General features: G+C 38.7%; 1 long non-coding RNA gene and 1 other non-coding gene across 2 annotated transcripts in view; both read right to left on the bottom strand.

The window, feature by feature from the left end:
* The window catches only part of LOC124167852, a 485,114-nt gene that overhangs the window by 82,887 nt on the left and 384,507 nt on the right, over window positions 1-17,720 (bottom strand). The window lies entirely within an intron of this gene.
* Trnad-guc lies at window positions 448-519 on the bottom strand. Its single transcript has one exon. It is a non-coding gene; the product is annotated as a tRNA-Asp (tRNA).

Here is a 17,720-nt window from a genome sequence, read left to right as displayed (position 1 = left end):
CATTTTTCAACAAAAATTGAAATTATTTTTTCAGCAAACTGTTAATTATTAAATATATATTAAAAATACGATGTGTAAGAATAGAAAGTAACATCATTTATATATTAAAATATAATATGCTTTTATTTCTTTTATTTAATATGCTTTAATCCTATAATTGTTCACTATGCACATAAAAGAAACTGCCTTAAATTGTGTTGACCTGTATTTTTATAGCGTGTACACTCTTCTGCACGTTCATGCACGAGATCTTTATATTTAATGAACTTATACATTATACAGTATACACTATAGATTTTTATTTTCAATTTTTTAAAACAAAAAGACTTTAACAGTCTATATATTAACAATATATTAACAAAGTTTATTTACTATACCTAGTCAGCCTGCGCAGTTGAAATATCCATTGTAAATTTTTTTTAATTGTATGGGATTGAGAAAAAAAACCTCCCCGGCGGGGAATCGAACCCCGGTCTCCCGCGTGACAGGCGGGGATACTGACCACTATACTACCGAGGATGTGATATTAAGACTCGAATTTTAAGAGGCAAATGTATATCTCGCTGTAGCGATCGCGGTGTCGGGTCGGTGACGCTCACGCGAATACTATGCTTTTTCCCCATCCCACAAAAGTGCCTAACGCCGCTAAAGAAGTTTTCACTTAAAAAAATGCTTACTGTGTTCGTTTGCGATAGTTTATTTCAACGTAACAACGATCATGGCCGAATATTTCAGCAAATAGTTAGCATTGACTCTTATGGGATTATCATTGTTTTTGTCAAAGTAGGGTTTCATACCCAAGGACTGCCACACTGCGCTCAACCCTCGGAACCAGTGCTACCCCCTCCAGTATATAGTTACAACTTCCTTGGTTACGATCAAGGGGACTGCATAGAGGAAGCCCAATAGGGTAGTTTCCTTCATCAAAGAAAACGAAAGGCATTGATTGCGATTCTTTACCCACCATTAGTTCATTCATAATATACAAATTATTTGGTTTTGGAAATCCCAGTTTGGACGAATGGTCAATTTTAACCGCATTTGAAAAAGGCCAGATTGGCGCCCATGCGATGCCACTCCATGCGACGTCACAGGGACCTAGTTTCTATACGATTGGATGGGAGTTTTACATCGTCTGAGATTACCAATGCATGCATGAGACACAGAGCTCAGGGTAACATCTCTTAATAATCACCAATTAAACTGCCTATGGTCGGAAAGTTTCCTTCTTTTGATAAGGTATTAATAATCCTATTTTAAGCTAAGCGCTACTAGCTAGCAGGTTACTCTGCTACCTGCTAGCAGCCTGCATCGCAGCGGCGCACATATCCTCGCCCCAAGGTCACCTCACACGGCTGCAGCGGGAACCAGAATGACGTCACACGGGCTTTTCCCAGCATCCATGCATAGCCGTCGCGTTTTCGCGCGCTTGAAATTTTTCACTTTTCATTTAATATGCGAAAAATAGATATCAACATTTAAAAATCTAAAAGCGAGAAATTCGTACCCCAGGAGTAATGATCTTTCGATTTAGGCAATAAAAAAATAAAAGGAAACGACCCTATTCCACCCTGTGCATAGAAGGCTGTTGTTTTCTGTTGCCACTTAGGTAGTCCTAATACATGCTGCATGCTGGTGATTGATCACCCCCTGCCAAACTCCCTAAAGGTGGCTCGTAGGGTATTATGTAGATGTAGATGTAGCATTTTAATCGGCTTTTGAAAACATCCGTGACGCGGTGATGATTGCAATCCGATCCACTTTTCCAATATTATTAGCAATTAAACAGGATATCTTGTATGATGTCAAGGCCGTTTTACATGGGGCACGTACTTGCACAATCTGGCGTGTGTACGAATGCGCAGTCAAAATTGCGTCGTGTAATGCGGTAAATTGATAGAACACATGCAAGAATGTGTGGACGTGAGATGGCAAAATAGCCCCTGGTCTAATTTCGCTCAAGCATTCGCACAATTCCACGCCATTTTAGAAATTAATGCAGCTCTAGCCTCCGCAATTCTGTGCCCCGTGTAAAACGGCCCTAAGGCACGATGTGGTGGAAATTCTAATATTAAGTAGTAAAATTGGACTTTGCAATAAAAACTCAGTGGAAATATTGCAATGTCCAATTTCACTAATATAATTTAACAGGAATCACGACAGAACATGAGCGATAGAGCGGGGTTATGCTATAGAAACCTTTCTATCCCCTAAGTTCACAAAAACCGTACACTTTTAATGGCTTTTGGACATTTTTGTTAGAGGGTTTTCTCTTAGTTCTCTTATTTTTTGATACAAATGTTATTATCAGCCTATTCGGTGACGGCGCGGCGTGTAATAGTTTTCTTCATTTACACATTACCCTCTAGCCACCTACAGAGGAGTTCGGCAGTAGATGGACCATGACCTATATGCATCACAGTCCTTGTGTCGGTGGTGCGGCGGCGCTCAATTCTAGTTTATATTGTTGTCTCATAGTCTTCCGTGGTGTTCAGAATTCGTGGTTCTCTCTATTTCCGGGTTTTCGCCGCGTTTTGTTGTCAGAGGTGAGGACAGTTTCGCCAGAATTTCACTAGGCGTCTTCAGGTCTAAGTGATGATTTCTGTGTTTTTGCCGCGTTCTCCTTCCTCGCGGCTGCGATGTTGTTGGCCGGTTATCCTTGCTGCTGCTGCGCTGCTGAACACCACTTATACAACATAACCAACGCCTGGAAGAGAGTTCAGAAATCCGCCTAATCGCGGCGCAGCAGGAAGGATAACCGCCCAATAACACCGCGGCCGCGAGGAAGGGGAACTATACATACGCGGCAAAAACACAGAAATCATCACTTAAACCTAAAGACGCCTGGTGGAATCCTGGCGAAACTGTCGTCGCCTCTTAGAACAAAACGCGGCGAAAAACCGGGAAATGGACAGTTCCACGAACCTAGTTTATATTCCTATCGGTCATGTTTTGATGCGATTCCTATCACTTAAGTGGGCGTACTAATTGCTTAAAACTGACGCTAATTCCATGAGAATTTCAAGACATATACATCATATTGATATTAAGCGTCACCAAAATCTCCTCTTTTTCATATTTCAACTTTCTTTTTGGCTAGTGCCTGTATCCTTTAAGTACATTCCCTTCAACCCACAACCAGTTTATGTGTTTATTCCAATCCGCTTTTCACCGACGAACTCACTGATTAACACCTAAGGAAAGGTGGAGAAACTTTGTCACGAAATTTTAACTCTGGATATCTGATGCCAGTATAGGAACCAAAATTAGAAATGATCTTTTGACCGAAAACGCGCCGCTTTTAAATTACAGTAATTCTGAATCAAGTGCACCGATTGGCCGCGAGTTTTCCCTGTTCCCAGATGGCTTGGATACATTGTGATCTTCGGCAGGCACAGCATTCGAAGTCATTAGTTACCCAGAGCATCCGGCTACATGGCAAACTCGTTTTCGCTGTAGAAATTTCTGGTCTTGCCCTTTCAATTATATTAGGGCTGGTCTCATTTTCTAAAATAGTGCTTGGCTAAAACTTTCTGTAAATTAAAAATTGGTACTTTTCGACCTAAATATCATTTGTAATTTTGGTCCCTACGGGCATCAGCTATTCAGGCTTAAAACTTCATGACAATATGTTTCTCCGCCCTTTATATTGACATGGGGCTCTATACGATGAAGGAAAGAACTCCGTCAAATCCATCCTCCAAAGAAGAGATTTACGAAAATTGCAATAGAGTCAAAGATTGTTGATAGTGTTGCCGCGAGACTCGAGACGAGACCGTAGGGTAGAATTCGAGACGAGACTCGAGACGAGACCACCTTTTGACGAGACGAGACGATACCACTTCCACGAGACTCTCGAAAGTCTCGAAATTTAGATGGACGTCCTCAATTGATATTTGGTATAGTTTTATGCCTAGAGGTTTATAGGTTTATGCTTAAAACTATATCCTTCAGTTAGGACGAAACACATTTTACGTTTTTCTTAAGCATTATATTTTAAATACAGCTGAATAATAACTTTTCGATACATGATCAAATTATAAACTAGAATATTTGCTGAAAAACCAATTTCTGAATGCATGAGCGACACTTATGGAGCCAAGTAAGGGAGTGTTAATGGCTGACTACTTTTTCTTGTTTCCCAGGATAATTAATTTGGAAAATTGGAGCCTTATTTTAATATAAAAAAGTTCTGGCTAAACTTTCGAGAGCCACAGCATTGTGTTACAAAAATGTGTTACGTTGGGTGGTCAGCCCCTCGCTCGGTTTCTTTTGCTTTGGGCATTTCCTGCATTTATTTTCTCTTGATTTCTTCAGGGTTCCAAGGTCTTTCTTCATTCTGCACTAGTGAAAGCATCAAAGTATCGTAAACAAAAGACTGCATTATACAAATATAAAATTAGGACGCATGACGAGACTTATTCCGCGTCGGTAAGCAATACTGCACAACATAATAGATCGTTACGAGAACGCCAGAAATCGTGTATGACTTTCGTAAATTGCTGTTTCCTTTTTCTTTCTACCGTTTTTTTAGCAATCCATCACAAAATTCACGTTTATATTACTTCAGTAATACATATTCCTGCGCCCTTCATTTCTAAATTTTTCCTAAGATGGCAACGACAATATAATTTTTATTGCAGCTGAGAGGAATCCTAAATTACCTCTATTTCGATCGCTTCAACTCCATTGGTGAAAGGTTTCACACGCCGTGCTAACTCCAAGTTATGCATTAAGTAAGAAAAATATATTAAAATTCTAAAATTTTTACAATTAGTGAATTTCATGAGAGACATGAACGTGTTTTTAATTATATTCATTAAAATTCATATATAGTTATTCAAGCTGAACTCCTCTGAGATCCTGCCAACTTCATTTTTTTCTTAACTATGAAGTATGTGGTGCTTTCATCGGCACTAAAATCTCAGTAAGCTGAAGAGTCATGGTATCCTCAATTTTTTATCTCACTCATTTGAAGATACTCGGAGAAAATGATAGTCGTGCCTCAGCATTTTATCTTTTCTGGGAGAAAAAATTCGAATCAGTTCATAATTCGTAGAGGGTATTTCGAGGTGGTATTAGTATCTTCGTGTATTGCTATCTCATTACCCTATTGGAGTCCCATCTCTAAGGCCATGTCCGGAAACATTTGATCCGCATGTAATTGCAAAACAATGTGGCTAGCGCGGCTGTTAGCTAATAATTATTTCAATATATTGCATATTTCAAGAACTTATGGAGAGACATACAATTTTAATAAATTTTTAAAATTGGCTGTGGAAAATTGTGCCGTACACAGTTATGCCACACTTGCCGGGAAAAGCCTGTGGCGGGGGGCAGGAGGCTGCTGTTGGCCGCACCGCGATGTACAGGGATAAATATAGTATCAATTATAAATGAAAATATTCGAATTAAATATGACTTGCAAAGTAATTTTACGAGAATTTCAGCCAAATATCCTGTTCAAAATTATTACGTGTTTTGACTATGGCTACATGCTTGACTGTTTATCATTATTGCCATAAAATATTTTTTTAGCCGCAGAAGGCAAGAGAATCAGTTATTGAACCGTAAAATGTATATATTTTTCTAAATTAAACAGAAATGTGGCCTACACATCTAATTTTATTCGATCGCAGTATTTTAGGCATAACTAATTCCGATTCTATAAATGTAAAAACTACTATGTCTTTACATGAGACAAGTGTAAAAATATTTTTACACACATAAATACAGCAGAAATTAAAATGACAAAAGCTTTCTCGGGCACCAGGTGAGTGGTTGTTGTATAAGTAGCCAAAGTTTGTGTCGGATTGACACCGTCGGGTGTTTGAATAAGAGGACGTTCTGCTGACAGTGTCTTTTTCTTGTCTGAGAGATCTTCAAATTTATCATTCGCTAGGAAAACACCAAAAATTAAAACGTATGCCCCGAAATCGTTTTTATAACGTTGCCTTTGACAACTACATCGCTATCACCGTTCAACAATTCGATAATCGAGCCTCTGATGAAGTTTTCCGTTGGGTTTTCGTATAAATGCCTGCGAATGACTTTTTCAGTGTAATTGTCCTGTATAATAATCTAATTTTCGGAAACACCGGATAATATTAATAGATTAATACGAACGTTTATTTTCAACTTATTAACAAATTTTATAAATTATGAATGTACCAGTATACCGGTATTTTTTCGCCGGTACAAACGAGGGAGTACTATTATTGCTATTTAACCCCTCAAGCGTGACTTTAAATTCCCGTGGTCGTTCCCTTGCGTGGTCGTTCCTAAGCGTGAAAGACACACTGTATGAGTTTGAAAGTTTCATTAGGTATTCCTATCTCTTAACACTAGAACTACCGATAGAGTCATTTTGACTCCTCGCCATTTTTATTTCTCTGCCCTGTCTAAAATTTTCCGAATTCCGGCCTGAAATTCCGTGACTTTTATTCATTTTTGACACAAAATAAGGCTTTGCGGTTAAAATAATTTTATAAAATAAAATAGTCCACGTTTTTCAAAATTTACCTTTGACTACCAAAGGGAGTCATTTTGACTCCCTAATGTATTTTGCTTGTCTTTTCACCAAATAGTAATATTTATTCAAGTGTTTATCTCTTTTTATGTTAATAATAATTAATTGAAATCAATCAATGGCTTGAATATACAATTTTTTCCTTTTGGCCCATATTTGCGAGACTTTGAAAGCATTTCTTATTTTACGGGTCTGTGTTTGGATCGACAAACTATGTGAATGTCCTGATATTATTTTACCTTGCGATAAAGTGGTGAATATGCAATTCATAGCATTTTCAAATTCATGTGTTTAGAATCCGTCGTTTGTGCCCCTTTTCCCTTACACTTTCCTTCTCGCCGCCCACCTTTGCCGCCGCCCGCTAATACTGTGTATTGCGCTGCAGCACTATTATTTCAGCCTTGACTGCGTGGAAGTTGATTTTCAAATATGAAAAAGTACCTTTGATATACTGATTCCCCAGAAAAATAGATACACTGATGAACCAGGAGAATAAATCAGTAGAATGAAATAAAGTTACCGTCCTAGCACGTTCTGACAGCGCTGGCTGCCGGGTGCCGCACAGGAAAACCGTGTGCTGTCCTTTGCATTAGTCAATCCAGTGAACTCTCGAGTGGACTGCAAAACTCCTATGAAGCAAGGATTTCATTCTTCCTGACTGGCAGTATGGCTAGAAGAAGTAGTCGAAGGCGTGAAGAAGTCCTATCTATGTTGCATTCTATACCGGAAGGTGAATCGGAACGCGAAACAAAAGATCATTTCGGCTGTGACGAAGTCGAGGATTTTATTCCTCAAAACGTTTCTAGCGAGTCTGAAGATTCAGACAAAACGTGTGCGAAATATAAGCAGTAATTTACATTTACTTCCCCTATCATAGGTAGTTACAAAAAAAGGTATTATCTATGATTATTTATCGATTCGTTTATGCTGACTCACATAAAGCGATGTACAATTGTGGAACCACGCAGGCAAAATTACGAAGATTTCACTCTTTCCGATGCGGAGCAAGTTACATGTATAGCCATATTTTATGCCCGTGGAATATCAGGTACAAATGATCACTCTACTGAGAGTATTTGGTCAAACGACTGGGGAATACCATTTTCTACAACGAACGACTAGGTTTGTTAACATTTGGTAATGTCTAAGATTTGATGAGAAATCTAACCGATTCCAGCGGCTCAAAACTGTCAAGTTTGCCCTCTTTTCAAGAGTGTACGATAGTTTCATAGAGAATTACATTGCTTGTTACACACCTGGTCCGTACATTATAGTTGATGAACAACTTTTTCCCAGTATAATTAGGTATATTTAACTCTGTACATTCCTTATAATTCGGACAAATATGCCCATGAATATTGGGTACCTATTGATAAGGATAGCAAATATCTTGCAAACGCCTTCCCTTATGTTGGAAAAGGTAATTCACTTCATGCAGATTACCGTTTAGCAGTACTGAAGCTATTGCAACCCTTTCTGAAAAAGGGCGAAATGTTACGGTATATAATTACTTTACCTCAGTCAAACTCGCTGAACAGCAAAAAATCCAGGGTAATAGCATTGTGGGAAAGGTAAATAAAAGAGAACAGAAGAACCAAAAGAGATGAAATCACAAATATACCACAAGAACGTCTACTCAGTGACAGCCTATCCACTCGTTGGAAAATACTCCCGACTTAGCAGGTATTCATAGATAGTGTGCAATGAGACTACCTTAAACATTTCGCCCAAGACGTTTTAGAAAAAGCTCGTTACAGAGTTGGCTCCTCATGTTAGATGTAGATAAAAGCGCTGCGTGTCCAATACCGTAGATTCTTCTGACGGGTTTCTGCAAAATAAGTATTTCCAGGCAAAACCAAAGTGCAAAAATAATCGATCAGTTGGGAATTGTATGATCTGCCAAAAGTCTTTGTGTGGGCAACGAAAATGAACGACAATGCTTGAACTCTAAAGCACCTTAGACAAATGCGTGGTGTTATCAACAGCAATTTTTTTTCTTTATTTAATTATCTTCCCAACTTCCATGTAGCCTAAGTAATATTTTTGATCATTCAAACAATATCATAAAATGTGTTGAAAAGTCTACGTTTGCGTTTTATCCAATTCCTTTAATAACATTCTGTTAAAACAACATAACATGTAAGAAAAAGAATTTCAAAGCAACACTGTCGAATTTCGCATTTTTTTAATTATATTTTTTTGTTAAAGCGACGTCTAAAATATTGCAATAATCAACAAAAATGATAAACTAATACAATGTATCAATAAAAACAGAGATAAACTGCAAAAATAAACAATTACAAGGTAGGAGTCAAAATGACTCCATTCGGTAGTTCTAGGGGGGGTGTCAAGTCCGGTATTCCTAGTGTTAATCTTCCATATATATACTTTCAGAGAGTATATATGTGAGACTTATCTGCCTGATTTCGTTCTGTGCCTCTTAATTGCCTCTGTTTGTGTGGTCGACTTTTTTTAGAATATTTTTTCCAGCTGATGCCAGGATGCTTCCTCTAGGAGCGGCGACTGGTGGACGCCCATGAAAGATAGTCTACCACTTACGCTCCGATTTATGTGCTTTCTTAGCGATTGTATGTTCAATGTGGGGACGCTGAATGCCTTCCTCTGTGGTTCATTATCATCTCATCTTCTGTCTCATCTTTTCCTTTCTCTTTCATCGTGGCAATGATAGTGAAGGCTTGGACCGTCCAGGCATTGTTACTCAATAGTTTTCGGAACCTCGGAGACCTGCCAGCATCTAGTATCTTACTTATGACGTTGGAAGCTGAGGGTTGGAGTTTTTTTCGCGCTTGCGTTTGCTTTGGTGGTTTTATTTTTTTCGGCCTTGGGCCCCTTCCGTATCTGAACCCCTTCTTAGTTGACCATGCCTTCTAGCTCTCGTGAGTGGTCCGATCACAATGTGCTTGACTTTCTGGAATAAAAGAGTGCAGAGTGTTCTAATACGATTTCGTAAATTACAATTGGATACTCCCTTGAGTCCAGGTTCGAAGATTTATAGCATCTAATTTTTCCGTGAATTTTCAAGAAAATAATTGGGAAGAGATCGGCCGTGAAGACGCGCCTCTAACCTTTGCGTGTGATTTAGCTGAAAAGAAATATCGCCTATTCGTGTAAAAAGGATACTTGGAATTGGAGTTATTTTTCGATGATGAAATAATTACAATTATAGTGACTGAGACAAACCGCTACGTGGCATAGTTTATTTAAAATTTACTAAGAAAATTCCAAAAAAATGCGCTTTCAGTATAACCTTTCGCCCATTAGTGAATATTTGAATCTTAGTGAACAAAATTATAGCAGGACAGAATTCAGAACAGCACAAAGGACGGTTCTCGGATACCGATACGGAAAGTGCTCGATCAACCAGACGGCATATTTTGTTCAACAAAACCCATAAATTGAAACATATAGGGTTGAAAGAAGAAAGTGTGCAGTGAGTGAGATAAACATAAAGAGATACGAGACAAGATACAGATGTAAAACTGCCCAGGAACCTGTGTTTTGAGAAACCCCACAGACTTTTGAACTACTAGACACGGCATACAGGGGGCAGGCAAAAGTAAACGGCGCTGAAAATTGTAAGTACGTATTAATAATAAAGTTCAAACAATGTTTAAGATAATACAATTTTTTGAATTTTTTTCGGTGATCGATTAGGATTATGTCTACATTCCATTTTTAGACATTTTTCGTTTTATATTATTATTTTATTCATTGATTATCAATAAAATCAATGATTTTAGCACCAGTTTGATGCAATTGGTGTCCGGATAAATATATGCTTGCAATTTATATTAATGGCTCTCCTATTTTTAAGACTATCGATTAAGCGATTCAGCACGCTTACGCATGGAAACGACGCTAAATTTACTGTGGGGGAAACGAGACGAGACGAGAGTCTCGTCCGAGACTCGAGACCGAGACGAGACTGGGGTTCACGAGACGAGACTCGAGACGATACCAGAGGTCAGGAAACGAGACTGAGACGAGACTGGCGAAAGTCTCGTCTCGTCTCGTCTCGCGGCAACACTAATTGTTGATAAAGAAAACTGATATTTTCGTTATTTCAAGACAAGAAAATTTAGAAGGAAAGGTGGTATCTTCTGCTTGCCCTGTTCCTTGCCGTTGGCACTGGTGCTGGAATTTTCAATGGGAAACACTATAGACTACACTACGCAGAGGGACACCCGTAAGCCATTACTAAAGTAAATGAAGTCGGTAAGTTTTACATCCCTACCCCAAAGGCGGTTTCGTAGGCATGCACGCATCTTCCTCGAGATGTGCTTGAGCATCGACCGGACTTGCATCATTTCGTTCCCCACTTCTACATCATCCCCCAGCCCTCAACTCCCTCCCTAGCCCCACCCCCCCTCCTTCGTCCACAAACTCACCCCCTTCCACCCCCTGCAGCGCTCTCTCTTCGCTGGACCCAGCATCCAACCCATTTCTCCTCCCCATTTCAATTCAAACTCTCCCCGCCTCCCACTCTGGCCGCAGCCTTACTTCGCATGATGCTTTAAGAAAGAAAAAAAAAGAGAAGGCTACGACGCGAGCGCTTCGTCAGTCCACCTCCTTCCTTTCCTTCACCGAAATATAAAAAAAAAACCTTCCCACGCGTTGTCACCGAGAAGTTTTACCTGACGAGAGAAAAATGTGCGTCGACAAGGAAATCAGTTCACGCGTGATCGAAACGTGAATCAATCATTGCTATGCAGGAATCCAATGGAGCAATTGGGCGCAATGACCGCAAATAATTTTGAGTAGCTGCGACTCCTCGGGATGATAATGTGTCGGATTTCCCTTACCTTCCACGTCGCAGTCCTACCTACAGCCGTTAAGTGCATGTTACTACGCTTACAGTTAAATGGGTGTCGCTATTTTGACCGCTGTTGTGTCTACCTTCACTCTCATGAAGAAGAGCTGCTGCCCTATGATAGGTGAAATAATTGTAGACGGCCTGCCCTCCCACGGTATCTTCTTAGGAGGACAAGTGGAAGGGAAGAAGGGCAAGGGACGGCCCCGAATTACTACATAGAACAGGCTATAAAGGATGTAAAAGTGAATAAATACGTCGCTATGAAAATTATGAAACAAAATTCATTAAATTTCTTGATTAAAAGAAACATTGCGGTGTGCAATATTTACTAAGAGCAGAAAAAGTCAAATGATGCATTGCTATCGTCAAAGGGACAATAATTTTTATCTACCCGTTGGTGACCTTATGGAAACCTATATTCAATTTGTTATTATTGCTTATATTTAAAAGCTGATACGCCACTGTTTCTTGCAAAGATAAAGAGGAAAAAGAACTTTTTTTGGCAGATGCCATCGTGAAAATTTTACCACTGAACACCTTTGATTATAAAGGAAATGATAAATTTGCAATATTTTGTGAGTGTATCCTCGTCCTTCAAATCGTTGGTCTGCTTCCTCCAATGAGACTAATTGCTACTACTAGTATCCAATGAGATTCTCAAAAGTAATCTTAAACAGCGGTAAATAATCAGCGGCAGCGCTATGCCATGCTTAATTTTATGTTGCCGAAAATACTGAACTAGTTGAAATACTTGAAATAGTACTCACAGAAAACACAGGACCAATCTAGTTTCACCCAGGGCCGGCCGCGGCTATTCCACGGATTCGCTTTGGGTGGCCGTTTTCGTCAAACGCATCCGTGGACGGGGGTGGCAGCTCAGCGGCGAGCGGCTTGAGGGCCCCTGACTGCCTGTTTGCACGTCGGCACGTAACGAGATTAACGGGGCCTTTGCCTTGTTAAGGAGGGAATGCGGTTATGAAAGAGGTCTGACGGTTCCTTGGCAGCGAACACTGGTCAGTCCGACAGATAGGATTTGGAGATCATTTCACTAGGGCATGACCCAGCGTCTCTCTGAGAAGACCTTTTATTTGCAATTAGGTCCACAAAATATCGGAGACACCATTCATATAAGTACTTTGATTTTCTCATGTATGGGAAAAAAGCGCTAATTGTACTCGGTTTTGTCTGTGAATATATATCTGTCCTCAATTTCACTTATAGAACACCGTTCAATGTAACATGATTTCGATGATGATTCTAGATTTGATATGGGATGTTATTTTGTATAATGGAAGCTATGAGAGGGATAATGATTACTAGGTCAATTGAAATGCTGAGATTTTATCATTCATGGGCATATCCTTACCGATCTTGGAGAGGACAATTAACACAACTACTCCAAAACATTATCAGACATCCCATAATTATTACGAGCCGCACGGATGACGTAGATTTTCGTTATTTAGGCGTTTCGTTATTTAATAATCATTTTAAAGCATACTGTAAGTTTTTGGTCGTAAGTTTTCAATTGCTGTTCGTAACTCTTTATGAATGGACGTATCGTAATGATTGAGCGGGTAAATTTATATGTGAAACATTAAATTTTTAATCATGTTCAAGCAGAAGGCAGTTCGCACAAACTGACACACATTTTCAATCTCAACACCTATTCCCTGATAAGTCGTTTCTATACAGTTCCCCGTTAAGCCACGTGTTAATTTCCCACATATCAGTACTCCTAAATTCAACTTTTTGCTTAAAGTTATAAGTTACTGTTACTACTCAGTTATATAAGTTTTATTATAACCTTTTCTGCTACCATTTCTAATCTCTGCCATTAAATTTCTTATATTATAAAAAAGTCTATTGTTAAAAAATTTTATTACATTATATTGCTAAAAATTTTAAACATTGTTTTGTTAAAAATTAACCTAAATTTATGGTTTATACAAGTATAAAGAAAGATACATATATTTTGTCTTTATTTTGTCATATATATTTTTTCTTTCTTCCAATACAAGAAATAACTCCAATGCAATCACGTTATATATCAAAAAAAAATATTTAATACATATATTCCTGTAATGTTAATGTGTATTTATGTATGTACTCTTGCTTCCTAATAATTTTATAATATGTTTTTGGTAATAGTGGAAACATTATGAGATACACAATTTTAAAAGACAATGTACGACCACGAATAAAAAAAAAAACTAATAGGCACCTGCTGACAAGCCTTGAAAGGCTTAGCGGGACCTAGACTTTTTTTTCACATTGTATTTCTTGTAAATGACATTTCATCTTTGATTAATGTTATCAATTTTTGTAAAATTTCTAATCTCTGCAATAAATATTATTATTATTAAAAAAAAAAAAAAAAAAAAACTTATCGGGCCATTAATTTCTTCCTGCTTCGTAATTTTGCGATTACCATCTCCTCTTCCCGTCGCTTCGTGAGAAAACTTAGCTATTTTCAACGACAAACAAGTATTGGCCTCCTCTTCTCTCATCTAATGCTAGTGAACCTGGTATAAATTACATTATGACGTGAAAACTGTCGGTTGTAAACGCAAACCGTAAACCGATCGTAAAAGCAAGCTAAGTGAGTAAAAATCGTAGAGAGAATATGCATGAGGTACTAGGATGATCATGTTTCCAAGTATTCCATTTACTCGAGAATTTATTTTTTTCGACCTCCATGACTAATGAAACAGCACTAAACGAAAATTTATCACGGAGGTCAATTTTGCATACTGTGGATCGCTGGTCGGTTTTATGCAAATATTTTAGGGCTGGATAAGTGGATATCGCTGATCACTTGGGATGCTGACTTTACATTGTACAAATTTACTAAATTACAGCTCTTTAATCTATTTGCGGAATTTAGATCTGAAAGATATCATCAATCCGCTTAATTAATTTCCTAGAACATACAGGGCGCGTTCCGAAAGTAATGGAATTTAATTTCCTGCGCTACCCCTATTGGTCATAGAGGAATCAAAAAACTAACGTACAGTGGACACTAAGCTTTGCTGCAAAATCAATTTCAGTGCTCTCCAAGCTGTGGAAGCGGCAAAACTTCAGGTTTACAATAACTGTCACGAAAAAAAAAATGGATTCGACAATCGAGCAAAGTTTAAGTTTTGTGCAAAACAGAAAAAAATCACTTAAGGAGATAAAAAAATGATTCCTGAGGCTTACGAAGATTTTACCTCGTCCTATTCAGAAGTTTTGAAGTGGTTAAAGGCCTTTAAGGAGGGTAGGGAAGTGGTAAATGCCCAAAAAGACAAGAATGAGCAAATAAAAAATGAAATCAGTGTTCATTGTCATTTTTAACAGCAAAGGAGTGGTCTATAAGAAAATCATATCCTCAAGGAGAGACGATTAACGGTTTTAATTGCATGTGTGTGCTAGAAAGACTCCAGAAAAGGGTCATCAGGACGAAAAAAGACGCCTCCACTACCTGGAAAATCCATCACAACAACATGCCTTACCACAACGCGCTACGACTCCACGAATTCCTGGCTAGAGTAATTGAATAAGCTACGGATATATTTACGACAATATTGAAATCAACAAGTACTATGCCCTCTTTACAAACCATTTATGTTTCTTTACTCGGCACAAAATGAGTTACATTTACAGTGAACGCAATAGGGCGCAGTTGGTGATAGTAATAAACCAGTGAAGCAGTTCTGACAGGTGAGCAATCAATCATCGGGATACGCTAAGAATGTTTCGGCAAAAGCTCCAAAGACAATTGCTAAATGCTACTATCTCAGGCTACTTTTTAACCTCCTGTTTCATATTTCAGTTTAATAACTTTATTATTATAATATTATGCAAACATAATTTATTATCATAATTTATTTTAATATATATTTTATAGTTATAATATATCATAATATTACTATTGATATAAATAACTTTCCAAAGTATGATAATTTAGGTAAATTCAGAATTTATTTCTTAAAGTCATCAGCGCGGGTAATATTCGCCTCACGCGGTACGCTGGCCAGGTCATCCATCATCTTCAAAACACTGCAGGGCTTTCGCAGATGAAATGAGAGGGGCACTGGTCACTCGGTGGACGGGAATTCAGAGATCATAACATGTGAGGGCATGACCTAACCGCTCTTTGAGAGGGCCTATTTTCTGCAATTAGATCCGAAAAAATTATCATCAGAGAGGCCCCTTTTATGCATTACCCAGAACTTAATAAACCGTCTTTTTTCCTCCGCCAACTACTAATTTCTTCCACTTCCTTCCCTTTAATTTGCGACTACTTCCCTACCCTTTTCCTCCACATACTACTCCTGAAAAAAATGAACCTACTGTGACGGTCGGATCCCCGTCTTTCGCCTCCGGGAATCGAATGGACGACCCTTTCGCTCGGGTGCCCCGGCACAAAAGAGTCCCTCCTACCACTTCAATAACCCTTTGCCCCCTGCTTCCATTCCCCCCCCTCTAAAACCCCCGTTTCCAAGCACAGTCCTTTTGTTATCTGGTCGGCCGCAGCGGTGGAGAGACCTGGAGCTTCGCTTACATATACTTCTCTCTCTTGCTGCTTCTCCCTCTCTGGCGATTCGTTGTTTACAACCAGCCCCGGAGGCTCACGGGAAAGCGGAGGAAGCGGACGAGAGAGAAAGAGAGGAGAGTAAATGGAAACATAGAGAGAGAGAGAATGATGAAAGGGAGTAGGAGGAGAACTCGGAGGGGTCAGCCTGCTGACCACCATAGTCAAATGGTCCCACAGCTAATGAAATGCCCCATCTCCCTACCCTGGGTTCCTTCTGCATGGAGGAATAAATCCATTACTTTGATTGCGAGATCGTTATCGTAATGGGGTGGGGGAGAGGACCCCGGAGAAGCACCAAGCAGCCAGGAGGTTTGAGGAGAAAAAATTGTACAAGAGGGAAGCAATGTTGCAATTAGGGTGGCGAAGAGTTTTTTTGGGGAAAGGGGGAAATAGACATGGCGCTGGGGCGCTTGTTATTATTTCTGTCGCGCGCTGTTTTTGTGAATTACAATTTCATGATGGTGGTCATCTCCTCCTCTTCGCTTTCGGCCGTTCCCTTTCTTTTATTTTCTCCTCTTCCTACCCCCTTGCGCGCGCAATGAGGAGATAATGATATAGCCGTTTGCGGGAATTATCCTTTTTCGGACTTCTCTTGTTTTTTTTTGTTTTCGCATCGCCGCAAAGTTTTAATCTCAATAACGTTGTTACCCACTCCACTGGTGAAGGGGTCCGAAAGAAAGACTTTTCTCCTCATTATTTTTCCATTTTTTATTTGTTTTCGAAGGAACTCCAATTTTTGTTTTGCAAAATAAATGAAGGAGACTTATAACGTAATTCGAGTGCAAGGAGTTGGGCTCCGTCCTCAAATTGTTTTTTTATCTTTTTTTATCAGCGTCAAGATTTTTTTCTGATATCCTCGGGGCCATTCATTACCGTAGCCGGGAAATAGAAAGGCAAATATTGTTCTCCGTCATCAGACTTCAAGCCTTTTTTTTCCTCCTCCCTCTGGAGATCACATTGACGATGAGAATAGAAACGAATAAAAAGGTTTAGTATCCAACAAATCTCTTGCGCATGAAGAGACCGCAGGGTTTGTTTCAAATTGACCACGATGCAACTCTTCTCGAGCAATTTGAATGCTATTTCGTAATTACGGCAATTAAAATCGCCAAGTTTCTTAAAGAATTGGATGATGTGGAGTTTTTCCCCCGAGAAATTTGAGCTTAAGTGACTTGCGATTGTGTTTATATTTTATAATTTAACTTGTTTCACGCAAATATCAATTGATAATGATCTAAGATACTTAAATGTATTTGAATGTGGAAAATGTGTATCACTTCCATGCGCTTTAATTGTTATTAAACTTTTGCATTCAAGACAAATACCTTTAGTCCACTAAATTTACCTATTTTCCATCATTTATTTCCTTGGTAGTGAATGCCATTTAATTATTGCTTAACAATTTTGCTATCAATTAATCCGGGAATACTGAGAAGATAAAAAACAGCTTTGTACTCGGAGCAATAGCAGTAATTTTACGAAGTGAAAATTGCGTTTAGGGGCTGTCAATCGAATAAAATTTAACTTACCACGTTTATTTGATGGTTGAATTTGAAAAGACAATACTAATAATGTCTAGTATTGCCATATATTTAAGTACGAATCGTTAAATGTTAACCAGCTGGATTATTGGTATGAAATGCGACATCGATTTCGTTTCTTTCGCTATGTGTTCAATACCCACTATAAGAATTAAATGTTATGCATAACACGTTTCAGCAATTCTTGGCGATAGCACATTTATATGCAGATTACCCTAGTTACTTACTTAATTAACA

Source organism: Ischnura elegans, chromosome 11 (assembly GCF_921293095.1).
Source record: "Ischnura elegans chromosome 11, ioIscEleg1.1, whole genome shotgun sequence".
Lineage (NCBI taxonomy): Eukaryota > Metazoa > Arthropoda > Insecta > Odonata > Coenagrionidae > Ischnura > Ischnura elegans.
This window is presented reverse-complemented; position numbering and strand designations above follow the sequence as displayed.